The following is a 14,631-nucleotide window of genomic DNA, read 5'->3' on the forward strand; positions in this document are numbered from 1 at the left end:
AACCAATAATAAAATCAAATCTAATAGGATAAAACTAAATTGAAAATTTAATTCTAGAATTGCAAGTTCAAAAAAATGTAATTCAATATGTGCCAGCCTCATTTGAACATAATATTCCCAAAGTGAATAAAACAAAAAATCCTATGCCTAAAAATTTCAGTTAAATGACCACATACACCATAATCCTGTGAATACAATCCCCTACTTATGAAAGTTTGTAAGCCAGCAACTTTATGCCTTTACCCTCCCATTTTTGGTTATCCGGTTTCTATACTGCTCCCTTACAACAACCCAGTGGTCTGAGGAGATAATTATGTTCTTTGATGTGAAGAATCTTCATTCCAGTTGGAGCCTTGTGAGTCTGTATCAATAAGCAAAGTTGCATCAGGAAAGGTCATCCATAATATCAGAAATATGAACCAGTTCGCAGGATCAAATATCATTTTCTGGCCGAGTTTGGTTCTACTCAATGTAGGCCACCTCAGTCTCACCATGTTGCCCATTAGTCGCCTTGCCTTTAGACAATGGGCACTGTCACAGATTATCCACACCCCTAACCCCCTGGTACTAGATCATGAACTTCAAACCAGTCAACCCACTCTTATCTTCTCTAGTCCCTGTGAACCAGGTCCATGGGTGTCAGTGGCCAGACTCAAACAGTTTCTTTATTGCTGTGCTTCTCTCACTTCCACTCAACAAGTGGATGCAGGTGGTCACCTATCAAGCATTTCAGCCTGCCCACAGGCTCCCTTGAACAGTGCAGTGCTAGAGCAGAGAGTTCCTTCCATGGTTCCACTTTTTTCTGTCTCTGGCACAAACCACTAGTTCTAAATTTAAAAACACAAAGGGTTCCCTTTTTTTTCCTTCAATAGGCCCCTAGGCATGTCTCTTCACCTTCAAATGTCCTGAGCACTCAAGAAACTGGGTGGGGCTTAGCTTTTCAGAGCTTCTTTGCAGGCGTGTCTTAACCCATTTAAAGATTCAAATTAATGGCTGAACGCAAGTGGGATTGCAAGCTCTCTATTTTCATACTCCCCAATAATCATTTCTATCAATCATAGTATAATAACAATAGTCAGAAGAAAATAGTATAAGCATAGAACAGCCAGATTTTAATCTGAATTATTAAATTAGTCAAATTCAATCCTTACCTATCTTATCTTAATCCTTATCTGAAAGATTCCATTGATAAAAATATGGCCTTAGGCCTCTGACTGAATCAAGCCAGAGCCAGGCTTTCTGTCAAAATTTTAAGCTTCCGTCAGCCGTTTTCACTAAGCAGCATGGTCTCTGAGAAATTCAAGAGGTGATTTTGCCACCCGAGCTCAAGATTCACACTTATCACAATCATTTTCAGAATTTCACAAAGGATCAACTAAAGACAACAAACAAACAAAATAATTGTAACTTTAACTTCCCATGTTCTTTCCCAGTAAACAGCATGGCCATATCTGACCTCTGGCTAGTCAAAGAAGAACTGCCATGAGGCAGAGGTCAAACAGGCATCCACTGTCCATCTTTATGCTTTGTTTTTCTAGCATCGCACTCCCAAGATACCATAATGTGTAATTCTGGATTGACAAGAATCCTCAGGAGAAAGTCATGCCTACAGAGTTCTCATTGTCTATGACCTGATTGACAGGCTAGACTTCACCCTTTCACAAGTTGACAGGAGATTATGTAACTACCACTTGGAAGAATATAAATTTACTAGTATTTCCTGAGTTCCAATTTCATCTAAGGAAATGAATATAAAAATGTATTATTATAAACCTATTAAAAAGTCACTATTAGAAAAAATCAACAGATTACAAGGATCTACATATAACCTCCTCCCTGCGGGTTGGACAGAAGAGAAGTGGGTGAAGGGCGATGTCAGATGGTGTAAGATATGACAAAATAATAATAATTTATAAATTGTCAAGGGTTCATGGGGGAGGGAAGAACAAGGAAGGAGGAGGAAAATGAGAAGCTGATACTAAGGGCTCAAGAAGAAAACAAATGTTTTTAGAATGATGAGGGAAACAAATGTACAAAAGTGCTTGACACATTGGATGTATGTATGGATTGTGATAAGAGTTGTACGAGCCCCCAATAAAATGTTAAAAGAGAGAAAGTCACGAATAGGTTTTCTCATTAAAAGAAACATTATTTGATTTGTACCAGGGTGGGAGGGGGAAAGAGGGCATGGATATCATGGGTTAGAGGGTAGACAAGTATTAATTTGAGTGAAGGCAAAGGCAGTACACTATAAGATGGAAGTTGGCAAGAAATTATGTAACCAAGGAAAGTTCCTGGGAGATTTTCAAGGGTTAAAGGCAACAGAAGCAAATAGTGTTATATGTACAATCCTACAATAGGTGTCCTTTGAGTAGATACTTGATAGTCACATAGGTTTAACAAGTGAGAGAAAGAGAGAGATTGAGACTACTACCATCTATATATCTATCTCTCTATCTAACTAAGTACTTGTTTATCCTGCAAATATATTCATGATAAAGTGAGCATTCCAGGGACAAAGTTATGAAAACTTCCCAGACAAACCTAAGTACTTTGCGGGAAAGTATTGCCAGGTCTAGAGGACTAAACCTATGGGGACCCTAACTTCAGTTGACATAATTTAGACAACAAACATATTGTTTTACATCTTAAAGTGAGGAGTAGTGACTGGGGTCTTAAAGGCACATGAGAAATCATATAAGGTACAAATATTGTTTTCTACTAATCCAGAGAAAAGGTGATTGTTAAAAATCAAGAGACACATGAAAACAACTAGTCTGCTGGACTAAGGATCCACACAAATATCATTCTCCCAAATCCTGAGACCAATATACCCTAAAAATTTTAAGAATATAACACAAACAGATATATATGCACCTATGTTTATTGCAATGTTTTCCCCAATAGCAAAAATATGGGAACCAAAATCCCAACTAAAGAGGAATGGAGAAATAAACTCTGATACTGGTACAGTCATACAATAGATATTTATGAATCATTAAAAACAATAATAAACGCTACAAGACCTGGATAAAACCAGAGAATCTAATGCTTAGAAAACTCAGTAAATCTTACAAAGGTAAATATTTAATGTCATCATTGTTATAAGGCAAACAAGAGAAGAAGGAATGTGGTTTATGCACCAAGAACAAAACTTTGATAACTACAAGGAGGCCAAGTCTGGGGTGGGAATAGGGAGAGGGGATGGTGGGTGGTGGTGGTGGTGATATTATTTTATGTTCCTTGATGCTTAATACTTGATCCCTTCGACAGCTCGTGGTCACACAGGCTGGTGTGCTTCTTCCATGTGGGCTTTGTTGCTTCTGAGCTATATGGCCACTTGTTTATCTTTGAGCCTTTAAGACTCTAGACGCTATGTCTTTTAATAGCCGGCACTATTAGCTTTCTTCACCACATTTGCTTATGCACACTTTTTGTCTTCAGTGGTTGTGTCAGGAAGGTGAGCACCCACTGATATGGTTTTTAGCTCTTTGATGTCTGACAACTGGTCTCTTCTACACCTCGTTGTCAGCCAAGCTGATGTGCTTCTTCCATGTGGGCTTTGATGCTTCTCAGCTAGATGGCCTCTTGTTTATCTTCAAGCCTTTAAGACTCCAGACTCTATATCTTTTGGTAGCCAGGCACTGTCAACTTTCTTCATCACATTTGCTTATGCACACATTTTTCTTCAGCAATCGTGTCGGGAAGGTGTGCATCATGGAATGCCAATTTATTTGAACAAAGTGTTCTTGCATTGAGTAAGTGCTTGAGTGGAGGCCCAATGTCCATCTGCTGCCTTAAAACTAAACCTCTAAATATATGCACATAGATCTGTTTCCCCACACTCATATAAATATATTTACATATGTACATTCCAGTTTTTGGACCTCTATAAATAACCTTGGTCACCTAGTTCTTTCCTCTATCCTTTTACTTTCCTCTTGTCCCACTATCATGCTCAGTCTTCATTTGGGTTTCAGTAATTTCTCTCGGTTACCTAGCCCTTGCTGACTCCCTACCAGGCCACTCACACCCTCCTTGCTACTGATTTTGGATCACTTATTGCTCCCCTGTTCCTGAGTGGGTCAGCACCACCTCCCTGCCCCCTCATCCCCCTCTCCCATATCCCCCCAGAACCATTGGCCCTGTTGTTTTCTCCTCCAGACTATTTGTCCAGTCCATCTTATCTAGATACATCTGTAGAGATAATAATATGCACCAAAAATCAAGTCATTGCAAGACAGAATTGTATGAGCCCCCAATAAAAATGATTAAAAAGAAGAAAAATGTACAACAAACAATGACTCATTGAGGGAATTGAAATAAATGAGTTGAATCAGAATGTATATGAATGTAAAATTATGTTCTGTTCTGTAAATATTCATCTAATCCTCAATAAAAATGTTTAAAAATAATCCTAAAGAAAAATGTTGAATATCAGAGGTCTTGATGTATGAGTAAGTCCTTCAGATGAAAGAATTATTTATATAATCAATGGTTATTAATGCAAATTTCTAGTTCACCAATTTTTATAGGGGAAGAAGCCTTGAGAGGATTGCTCAAATTCCCACCCCATACAATGACTCTTAAGGCCAAGTATTATGGAGAATCCAATCTATATCCCAGAGTAAAAGGTAGGAGATTATTATTAGGTTAGTTTGGTTAACAGAACTGATCATGTACGGTTTTTCTTTCACAATTGTACTATAATGTTGATTGAAAGGCTGAACTAGAGCTTCATGCAAGTTTATCTATGACTGTGAAACTGAGACTGGAATGAACCAGAACTTTTTAATATTTGTGAACTGGAATGCTAACTAGATTGGGTGAATATTTGGTCAAAGCCCTCATGGAAATGTGTTCTCCCCCTTAGAAAAAAATTGACATTATGAATATTACATAACATATGATTTTCTTTGCAAGGTAAGACAAAAATAGCAGGGTCTAGCTATTTTAAAGTTGATAGCTGACTGCATTGTTTGGTAATAATTAATTGTCACATATGGAACTCTTGAAAGGTATCACCAAGTCTTATCTGCATCTCCCATTCTAGGATTTCTCCCAAGATTTCCTTCCTGGTTAGTATTCTTGATCATTCCTACTTTAAAAAGTCTGCCCTGCTTCGGTGGTTCTTCATGAATCATGACTGCATTTATTTGAACAGCTTTCCCCCAGATCCTGGATGCTTCCTCCCCCCAACTACCATGATCCGAATTCTACCTTGCAGGACTGGATAGGGCAGAGGTTGTACACTGGTGCATATGGGGGCTGGAGGCACAGGGAATCCAGGGTGGATGATACCTTCAGGACCAAGGGTGTGAGGGGCGATGCTGGGAGAGTGGAGGGTGAGTGGGTTGGGAAGGGGGAACTGGTTACAAGGATCCACATGTGACCTCCTCCCTGGGAGATGGTCGGCAGAAAAGGGGGGGAAGGGAGACTCCGGATAGGGCAAGATATGACAAAATAACAATGTATAAATTACCAAGGGCACATAAGGGAGGGGGAAGCGGGGAGGGAGAGGAAAAAAAAAGAGGAACTGATGCAAAGGGCTTAAGTGGAGAGCAAATGCTTTGAGAATGATTGAGGCAGGGAATGTGCAGATGTGCTTTATACAATTGATGTATGTATATGTATGGATTGTGATAAGAGTTGTATGAGCCCCTAATAAAATGTTTTTTTTTTTAAAAAAGAGTTACAACCTCAGAATCTCACAGGGGCAGTTCTGCCTTGTCTTGTGTCGCAATGAGTTGGCATCTACTCAATGGAAATTAGTTTGTTTGCTTTTAAATAGGCTTTGCTCTAAATTGCTCACACTCATGATTTAGTTTTCTTATTTCTTTGTCCATTTTGATACAGTGAATATGGGAATGCATTTAGGAATCTACATTTCTGCAAGCTCTCAGGGGAAACTATCTTAGAACCCCAGTATTCAACCACGTCAGTACTCGACATAAGCAGACTTCGATATGAAATGTTGAGAAAATGATCCCTGAGAGCTCAAACAAAACATCGCAATCTGACCTGACACACGTGATTTCTGTAAACAAAAGCAGTTCACGTTTCGGTCACTCGGCGTTAGTTGGCATTGTTAGTAGTTGCTATTTAAACTTATTGCAGCTGTTTCAAGTTTGCTATAATTTTCTAAGTTTTTGTGGTTTTTTGTACCATTATTAGATAAAAAGCATGGGTCCTACGAAAGAGATTTTTGAAACGTATCATCATGATAAGGAACTGGTTACCGTGCTATCGATATTGTTCATGTTAATTTAGTAAACCCTTTTAGAAAACAGTTAAGGAAATGCCAACAGCAGACCACATTAGACAGATTTTGTGTGTGTGTGGCGAAGGGGGTGGGGAGGCGGAGAAGAGAGCGAGACAGATTCTAGTGAGAAAAGGCAAAGAAGGCAAAAACTGAAAAGCAGCTGCCAGTTGATTTGATGGAAGGGGATCCCCCTTCCAAACAGTGACTCTCTCCACACCTCCTCTCCACATCCGTGTCCACAGATCCAGACCCTCATCAGTCTCAAGGTATGGGCCATACTGTCATTGTTAAAAACTTTTTTAATGTTGTGTTTCTTATTTGAATCATATTATTTAACTCTGAATTTATTTCCTTTGAAATTTCTGTATAGTGTTTTGTATAAAAAGGCAAGGTTAGGGTAAAAGCTTGGTGGTCAAGAATGGATTAATCCGTTTTCAGTTATTTCTTGTGGGAAAAATTTATTTGGGACTCGACTGCTTCACTTGCTCCTTCTGGAATGGATTAGTGTTGAAGTTTGGACTTCTACTGTACTGATAGTGGTTTGACAATGATTTATTAAATGGGAAGGGACTAGCTCATGTAAGCTTCACAACAACTCACTGATATTTCTATTACGCTTGTGTCCTTTTCACAGATAAAGAAACTCAAGATCAAAGAAGTCACAACTGTATAGAAGGACAGACGGCTAATAAATGAGGATATAGAAGGTGAAGCTGGTTGTTAAGAGAGCTACAGCTAAGCCCGATCACTTCTCGGTGAGTTTTATTTTAAGGAGGTTCAGAAGGGTGGATTTGTGTTACCTAGTTAAAATCTGAGTGTGTGAGGGGATTTAGTGAGTGCACACGTGCAAAAGGATAGCTCATCTCCCCTCTCTGTTTCTCTGCCATCCTGAGTGTAGGGAGTTTCCGTCTGCACGATGTCATCACATAAGACTTTTAAGATCAAGGGATTCCTGGTCAAGAAACAAAAGCAGAATTGGCCCATTTCCTAATGGATTCGAATGAAAACCAGTAAGAAGATCAGGTACCATTTCAAGAGAAGACATTGGGGAAGAGCCAAGTTGGGTCTGGAAGGAGCCCACCCACCCCCCACCCCCCACCAACTCCCCACCACCCCGCCTTGCCAAAATGGCACCCCTTACCTTGGCTCACAAGCTGTCTGTCATACTGACTTTAAGACCTTTGCCACCATTTGATCAAATGAATATGTTCTGGAAAAATATCTGGTTTCTTCCTTGGTTTTTACGCTTCTGCATCAAGAGTCTAACAATAAATAATGTAAGGCCATTGGGGCAGGGTGTGGTGTGGTAGAGGATGGGATAGGGCAAGGAAAGTATTCAAAGCAGAAAAGAATGTACATGGAGGCTGAGAGAATGCAGGGAAATATCTGCAAATTGACACTTATCATGGACACTTTAGAAGCAAATTCACTAAAAAGGATATGACCTGGAGGTGAGGAAAAGGAAGTCTCAAATAAGGGTCAAGGTTTAGTTGGGGTAGCAGCACAGTGTATTAACTATTGTTGAAAATGCAAAAACTAAAGGTGGCTAGAAAAGAGAGAAAATTAGAAGGAGAATAGTGTTAGATGCCCATTTGCCAGAGAAGAAAAATGACATTCCAGGTTAACTGTGCTTGGCTCAGACATGGCTGATTATCAGGCTCTTGGGAAAAGGTAGCAGAGCTGTGTATTTTAAATACCATTTGGTACTTCTGTATCCTAAGGGACATATTACTTTTCAGACTTCTAGCCCACCCAGATGTGTCATTCGAGACTTGCTTCATTTCACTGATAGTAGCTGTGGCATTATGGAGTGGAAAAAGAGAGTGAGGTAAAATGATGAGGAAGGAGAGGAGAGAAGAGCTTTTATTTTCACCCAGGATACTAGCTCAATCTTTCTTTTAGGTTCTGTTTCCTGGCTATATTATAACCTGCCTATAATACAGGAAATGAATCATTGGTAAGTAGAGACTTGTAACCTACTTCAATAATGCAGCCCCCTAGAAGTTCCATGAATCATGACACCGCCTGTAACTCTGCTCAACCAGACAAACCAAAGGTGAGGGGCCTGGTGCTTTATTCTTTTTTTTTTCTCTTCATCCTTTACTGAAATTCAGTGATAAAACAACTTATTCAATTTCATTTTGCCCCAAAACTACAAATAGATGAGACTTCACATCTGTTTCGTCCCCATTAGTGATAAAATTACTTTTTAGTTTCATATTAAATCTTTGAGTTTTCTAGTTTTTCTTTTCATGTCTTTAAAGATGGGAAAGTGAAAGTTTCCATGGCTTATCCTAGTTTGAACCACATAAAGTGTAACTACACACCTATTCCAACATTAAGAAAGATAATGGCTAATCATATCTGCTAACATAAACATTATTATGGATCTGCTAGCCCAACTCTTTATACCTTAGAATCTACTGTGTCTGATAGCTCATTGATTGGAAGATACACATTTTAAAGAAAAGGCCAAGGTAGTTTACCAAGAATCATTGAGACAACCTTGTCCCTAAATACCTTGGACAAGGGAAAAATTGAAGGTTTATTCAAACAGAGCTATACATTTCAAATTAATGAGTTCCTATAATTTTTTTGCCAGACACTGAACTAAGAACAATTTTGCAAAATCAGGGTGTCTGAAGATATCCACTCATTAAAAATAGCCTGAGCCTTGTCCTGCAGTAGATATAATGTGGTTAAAGTATATGCCCATTCAGTAGTTATTAAAATGTAAGCAACTCAACATTATGTGCATGCTTAAAATAAACAGGAAAAAAGCTAGCTGTTTCGCACAATAAAGGCAATACGTCTGTAAATTTATTACATAATTTTGTCCTACTTACAACAATGTACATTGATAAGCAAGGCTGCTTTTTACAAACAAATTTGTCACTTCTGGTTGCTCTTCTATTGCTTTCAATAAGAACTGTCAAAATAATTGTGATTTTAAAATGCTATCAGCTGATTTGAATACTCAATAGATTCAATGTATTATAATAAAACTTGCCTCTAAGTGTTGTACTTAGAAGCAAACACTGTATGGGCTTAAATTCTCTGCTTTGCCTGTACATTCCTGCCAATGTATTTACTGGAGACCACTGCATATTCATAAGACTGTCAAAAAGCTTGGAGAGATTTTTACATAGTTTTCCACTTTAAATATTAGGACTTGCTAATGTTCAGTTTATGCAAATCTAAAATTGAGCTCACATTTCTCCCTTATTGCGAGTCATAAATATTTCTACCAAAGACTAAATCCTGTGACTAAATGTGTATGCTAGAATTCTCCTGGGCATTTAGAAGTTTGGGCTCAGAACCTTTCCCTAAAGAAGTGAAATCAAGACTAACCATAGCTTCATTGTCCTGAAGATAAAGAACCAAGCAAGGAAAAGACACAGACAGGGCAGGTATTATAGACCAGCGCTTTCTTACACATGAACCCTTCTAATGACACTTTTTTTTATCCATAGCAGGCTTATGTCCACGTTCGTGTGTGTGTGTGTGTGTGTGTGTGTACACATGTGGAGGAGTCAGGGCTGCTGCATACAGTCAAGTCCTTTTCAGCTTGAGTAGCCCGCTCATTATATATGTGTGGTGGATATTAGATGACCTTCACTTAGGAAAAAGTAATTAACACTGGTTATTTCTTGATTACTAAAATTTTCAGAATCATAAGAAGAATTCAAGAGTTTAGAATTATTAGTACTATTTGGATCATAGTTAGAGCAGATAGCTACAATGGATTTTAACCATAACCAATGTTTTAAATCATTGGTAGCGTATGTGATTTTGTCTGAAGGTATTGGTTTTCAATCATGAATTCTATTCCAGACCTTCTAAACCTCCTATTTCATGCCAGCACATTAGATATCCATTCTTAACGTTCCCAGTGCTCATATTGGCCAATATATATATTGTAAATTCATATTTAAACATAAATTGCATGTGACCAACACCATCACTTCCCCAGATATGCATTTTTTAAATTAACTATATTTTAGGCGAATTATGATTCTATGAGTGCAAATTGATTCTTCAAAGACTCAAGCTATTCACTAAAAAGTAGGTATATATTTGTTGGGAATTTTTAGTGAAACTTTTTACAGTAAAGAAGTTAACAAGATGATATCTGCCAACCCCACAAATTTTGAGATTCTCTGTGCACTAGAATCAGTTCTGGGAATGAGGGTGAGAGAATTGTAGAAGCAAAATGTAATACAAGTGGTGTCTGGATTACAGCAGGGTTCAGTTCAAAGACTTTCTGTAAGTCAGTATTGACTAAGTTAAATACCTATTTTCCATAAGTCTTTGTTATTATTGACTTTTATTATTCATCTCTTTATAATTTTGATTTTAAGTTTTCTTTGAGTTTTGGCAAAAAAGGGTAATATCAGCAAATTACATATCAACATTGTATGTAATACATATTACTACTGATAAAACGAAAGAAAGAGGATGGTTATAAGTAAAGTTCTTCATGCCTTTATTTATTGTGAGTCAGTGACTTCATGTAGGTATGATTTTATTTCATTCCATAGACCAAAGTGTAAACCCCTTTTCTTACTTATGAATGGGCTATATGTTAAATTGTGAGCATAATTTATAATGAAATAAATGTCTTACTTTTGTAATAGAATTTTTTGAAATTATAATTTCCTTCTAGATCCAGTTACTTTACAAAATATAATTATTTTCTGTAGAAATTGGCACAAAGTTGTAAATTTGAGAGGTTGAAGTCCCAAAAAAGTGGGTGAACATCAATATAAATAGTGGCAACGTTTCAAGATTGGTTGAAATGGGGGATAAACATTTGAAACTTGAAAATTGGTTCTGTGTATAAAGTACCATTTAGCAATGTTAGATAATTGGAAAAGATGGACTCCAAAGTCAGATTTAATGAACAAAAGAAAATAACAGAAAATATATTCAAGTGAGTTAATAAATGGATTCCATGTTGGAATCATATAAAATGACTATGCTGAAGGCTTACATCAGAGTATCAAATATGTAGTGGATGAAAAAAGACTTCAGAAATTAAGAACTCCTCAACACCTGTGGTGCACTAAAATTTTATTTCCTCATAATCTGTTGTGCCACTATTTGTCCTCATTTCTACAAAATCTCTAAATATTACTTTTATGAAGATAATCCCAATGGATGAGTGCTAGAAAACGGTATGTGCACCTTCAGCATCCAGTTTTATGGTGTCAAACTGGAATGAAGTATATATTCCCAAAGTATGTTGGATTGTTCTAAAATTGATTGTGGTGATGATTACACAAATCTTAGTACGATTGAACAATTAAATCTTTTGGTATGTGAAGTGAATTCTAGTAAAGCTATTGGGTTTTTTTTTTAATGCATATTGGGTTGGAACTGGCAGCTAAATAAGCGAAAATGTTATATAACTGACTTAACGGCTATCAAGTCCTGTCAAGAAAGATTGCAGGCAGTTATGAATTGAAGGTACTCTGCTTGCCACATTAATGGAGGTAATGACTGAACTGGAGTCTAAGCAGAATCACTATAGTTATGTTGTGGAAATATTAACCGGCCTTTTAGGTCTGGAGGTACATTGAGATGTCACTCACATTTTGAATATGAAGAAAATAGTTTTTTTCCCTATCATACTATCTGCTGGTAATGCTTCAGAGGAAAGTAAAGTTACTTTGAAAAGACCTTGACCTGGGAGTTAGCAATCTTGTTTAAGGTGCTACTATATAGATATAGTTCTTGGTATCAATATAGGTATAGATGTTGATATCGATAAAACTCAGTGGAGAATTTTTTTTTACTAGAATTCACTCTTAAGAATTTTCTACTAGAATTTATTCTACCAGAAGCAGGCTCAGTGTGAGAATAAGAGCATCCTCAAGGCATCTGAATTTTGTTTTTCCCAGTGGAGAGAGACTGAGGCCTTAAGAATGACCATTTTCTCCACTTAAAAAAATTACTATTTATTTACTTTTTAATTAAAAGATCATTTTATTGGGGACTCTTTCAACTCTTGATATAATCCATCCATTGATTTCATCAGGCATGTTTGCATATATGTTGCCTTCATTCCTTTTTAGACTTTTATTTTCTATTGAGCCCTTGGTATCAACTCCTCTTTTTTTCTCTCTCTACCCACCTATTTACTCCACTCTTGAGAAGCTACTTTTGGTACAACTGTTTGGCAGAACTGTAATATTATTACCCCATATACTCGTGTTAGTCCAAGTTTTTCAGCACATTTTTAATGCAGTTTTTGTGGTAAAACTAGGTGCCTCAGTTGATATTCAGGTCAGCTTACACTCAAGTATTTATGAATATTCTGATATATTATTATATAATATATATTACAGGGATAGCTCTGGAGGTTCAGTTTATACCTGGTAATATCTTTACCTGAAGTGGGTTAATGGATCTATTAGCACCATGATGTTATGTGCCTGAACTATTTGTTAAGATACTAAAACTACATTCACTCTGTTGTCCCCTTCTGATAGGGGGAAGGAGAAAACATTCACAAGATATCTGACTGTCAGTTAGGCCTGGCAACATGCAGAGGAGGTATAAGGATGAGCCACTGGGCACCCAGGGGATGCCTGCTTAGCTGAAGAATGGCCAGTTGAAGCACTGGTCATCCTCATTACCTACACCTTCCCCTTTAACTCACTGTCTTCTGATATACTAGTGTCCTTGCTGCATGCTATAACTGAGCGCCTGTACAATTGCTCTGCTCTTTACCTACATTGTTTGTTGAGGCCTTCCTCGTTTTTGCTGCCTTTCAACTTTCCCAAGCATGATGTCCTTCTTCAGGGACTGATCTCTCTAGACAACATAGCCCAGTATGTGAGACAAAACCTTGCCATGATTGCTTCTAAGGGGAATTATGAACATACTTCTTCCGAGACAGATTTATTATTTTGTTTTGAATTTCAGCAGTCCATGATATCCGTGATACTTTCAGTGTTCTCTACTGGCATCATGATTCAAAGTTAACAATTCTTCTTGGATATGCCTTATTCAGTGTCCTATTTTCACATGCAAATGAGGTGATTGAAAATGCCATGACTTGGTGCACCTAAGCCCTCAAAGTAACAACCCTGCTTTTCAATAATCTAAGAGATCTTGAGCTATGCCTTTGCTCAATGCAGCCCCCTTTTATCTCTTGACAGCTGCTTCCATGAGTCTTGATTTTGGATAGATGCCAGTCAAAAGTCCTTGATAACTTTAGTTATCTGGTTTAGAACTCTGGTTATCACGATGTTACCTATTGGTCCAGTTGTGAGGATTTTGATTTTCTTTACATGGAGTTGTCATCTAGACTGCAGTTCTTTATTTTCATCAGCAAGTGTTTCAAGTATTCCTCTTTCAGCAAGCAAGGTTTTGTCATTTACATATTACAAGTTGTTATTTAATCTTCTTCCAATCCAGATGCTGAATTCTTCCCCAGATAATCCACCTTCTCAGACTCTAAATTCCATAAGAGCAGGGATTTTGCTTTGGTACTTTTCCATCCCCATCACCTTGAGAACTGCTCAACTCATAGTAGCTCCTCAGTAAATATTTGTTTATCTCCATGTTATTGTTTATGACATCAGTCTACCTGCAGCGACTTCCTTTAGACCTTTCTTGTATTGATCTCCCACCTTCAACTTGATATCTAATATTCATATATTTAAGACCCAGTTGAAATATAATTTCTTCCTTCCCGATCTGAAAAATATTTCTCTTAAGGTTGTTGCATATTTCTAGCATGGACCTGAATGCTTAGAATAATGACAGCAAGCATACCTGTGACCCTCATCGAACCTTGTCTTACTGAGGGCTGGGCCTGTTTCTTCACTGTGTAATTAGTGTTCCCTGGGACTAAGCATTGTACCCCTCTCATCTCACTTAATCTGCACTAAAACCCTGTTAGCTAGTAGTTCTATTATATTTTAATTTTATAAACGAAGAAGCTAAGTCTTAGACGAGTTGAGTCCAAAGGACTCTAGGACACTAAAGGCTGTGTTTACAATGGAATCACAGATCTTGGAAGTCACACTTTTGTATTGCTGGCACAAAGTATAAGTAAATAAGTGAAAGAGTAAAACTGTTTTTGAAGCCCTAAATTGTGAAATGAGTAAGAAACAAGGGGACCATTCAGACTGGAAAGAGTCAGGATCTGGGGAAAAGAATGTTGCTAAGGAGATGGGGCTTTAACCTCGGGAACAAAGCAGAAATCCAGTGGTCAGAGTTAGGCCAGAGGTTAGCCTGCCTAGCAATAAGTAAATTCATTGAAGCCACTGGTGTGTATGCCTAGAATTTTCTAAATCCCCATTGAGGTCAGAATTGCTTCCAGAGCCTTAAGAAGATAAAATCTATGTCAAATTGTA

General features: G+C 37.6%; 1 pseudogene; it reads left to right on the plus strand.

Moving 5' to 3' along the window:
* Positions 1-7,178: 7,178 nt before the first annotated feature.
* On the plus strand, positions 7,179-7,457 carry LOC142455503 (putative ribosomal protein eL39-like 5; annotated as a pseudogene).
* The last annotated feature ends 7,174 nt before the right edge of the window (positions 7,458-14,631 follow it).

This window comes from Tenrec ecaudatus, chromosome 8, assembly GCF_050624435.1.
Source record: "Tenrec ecaudatus isolate mTenEca1 chromosome 8, mTenEca1.hap1, whole genome shotgun sequence".
NCBI lineage: Eukaryota > Metazoa > Chordata > Mammalia > Afrosoricida > Tenrecidae > Tenrec > Tenrec ecaudatus.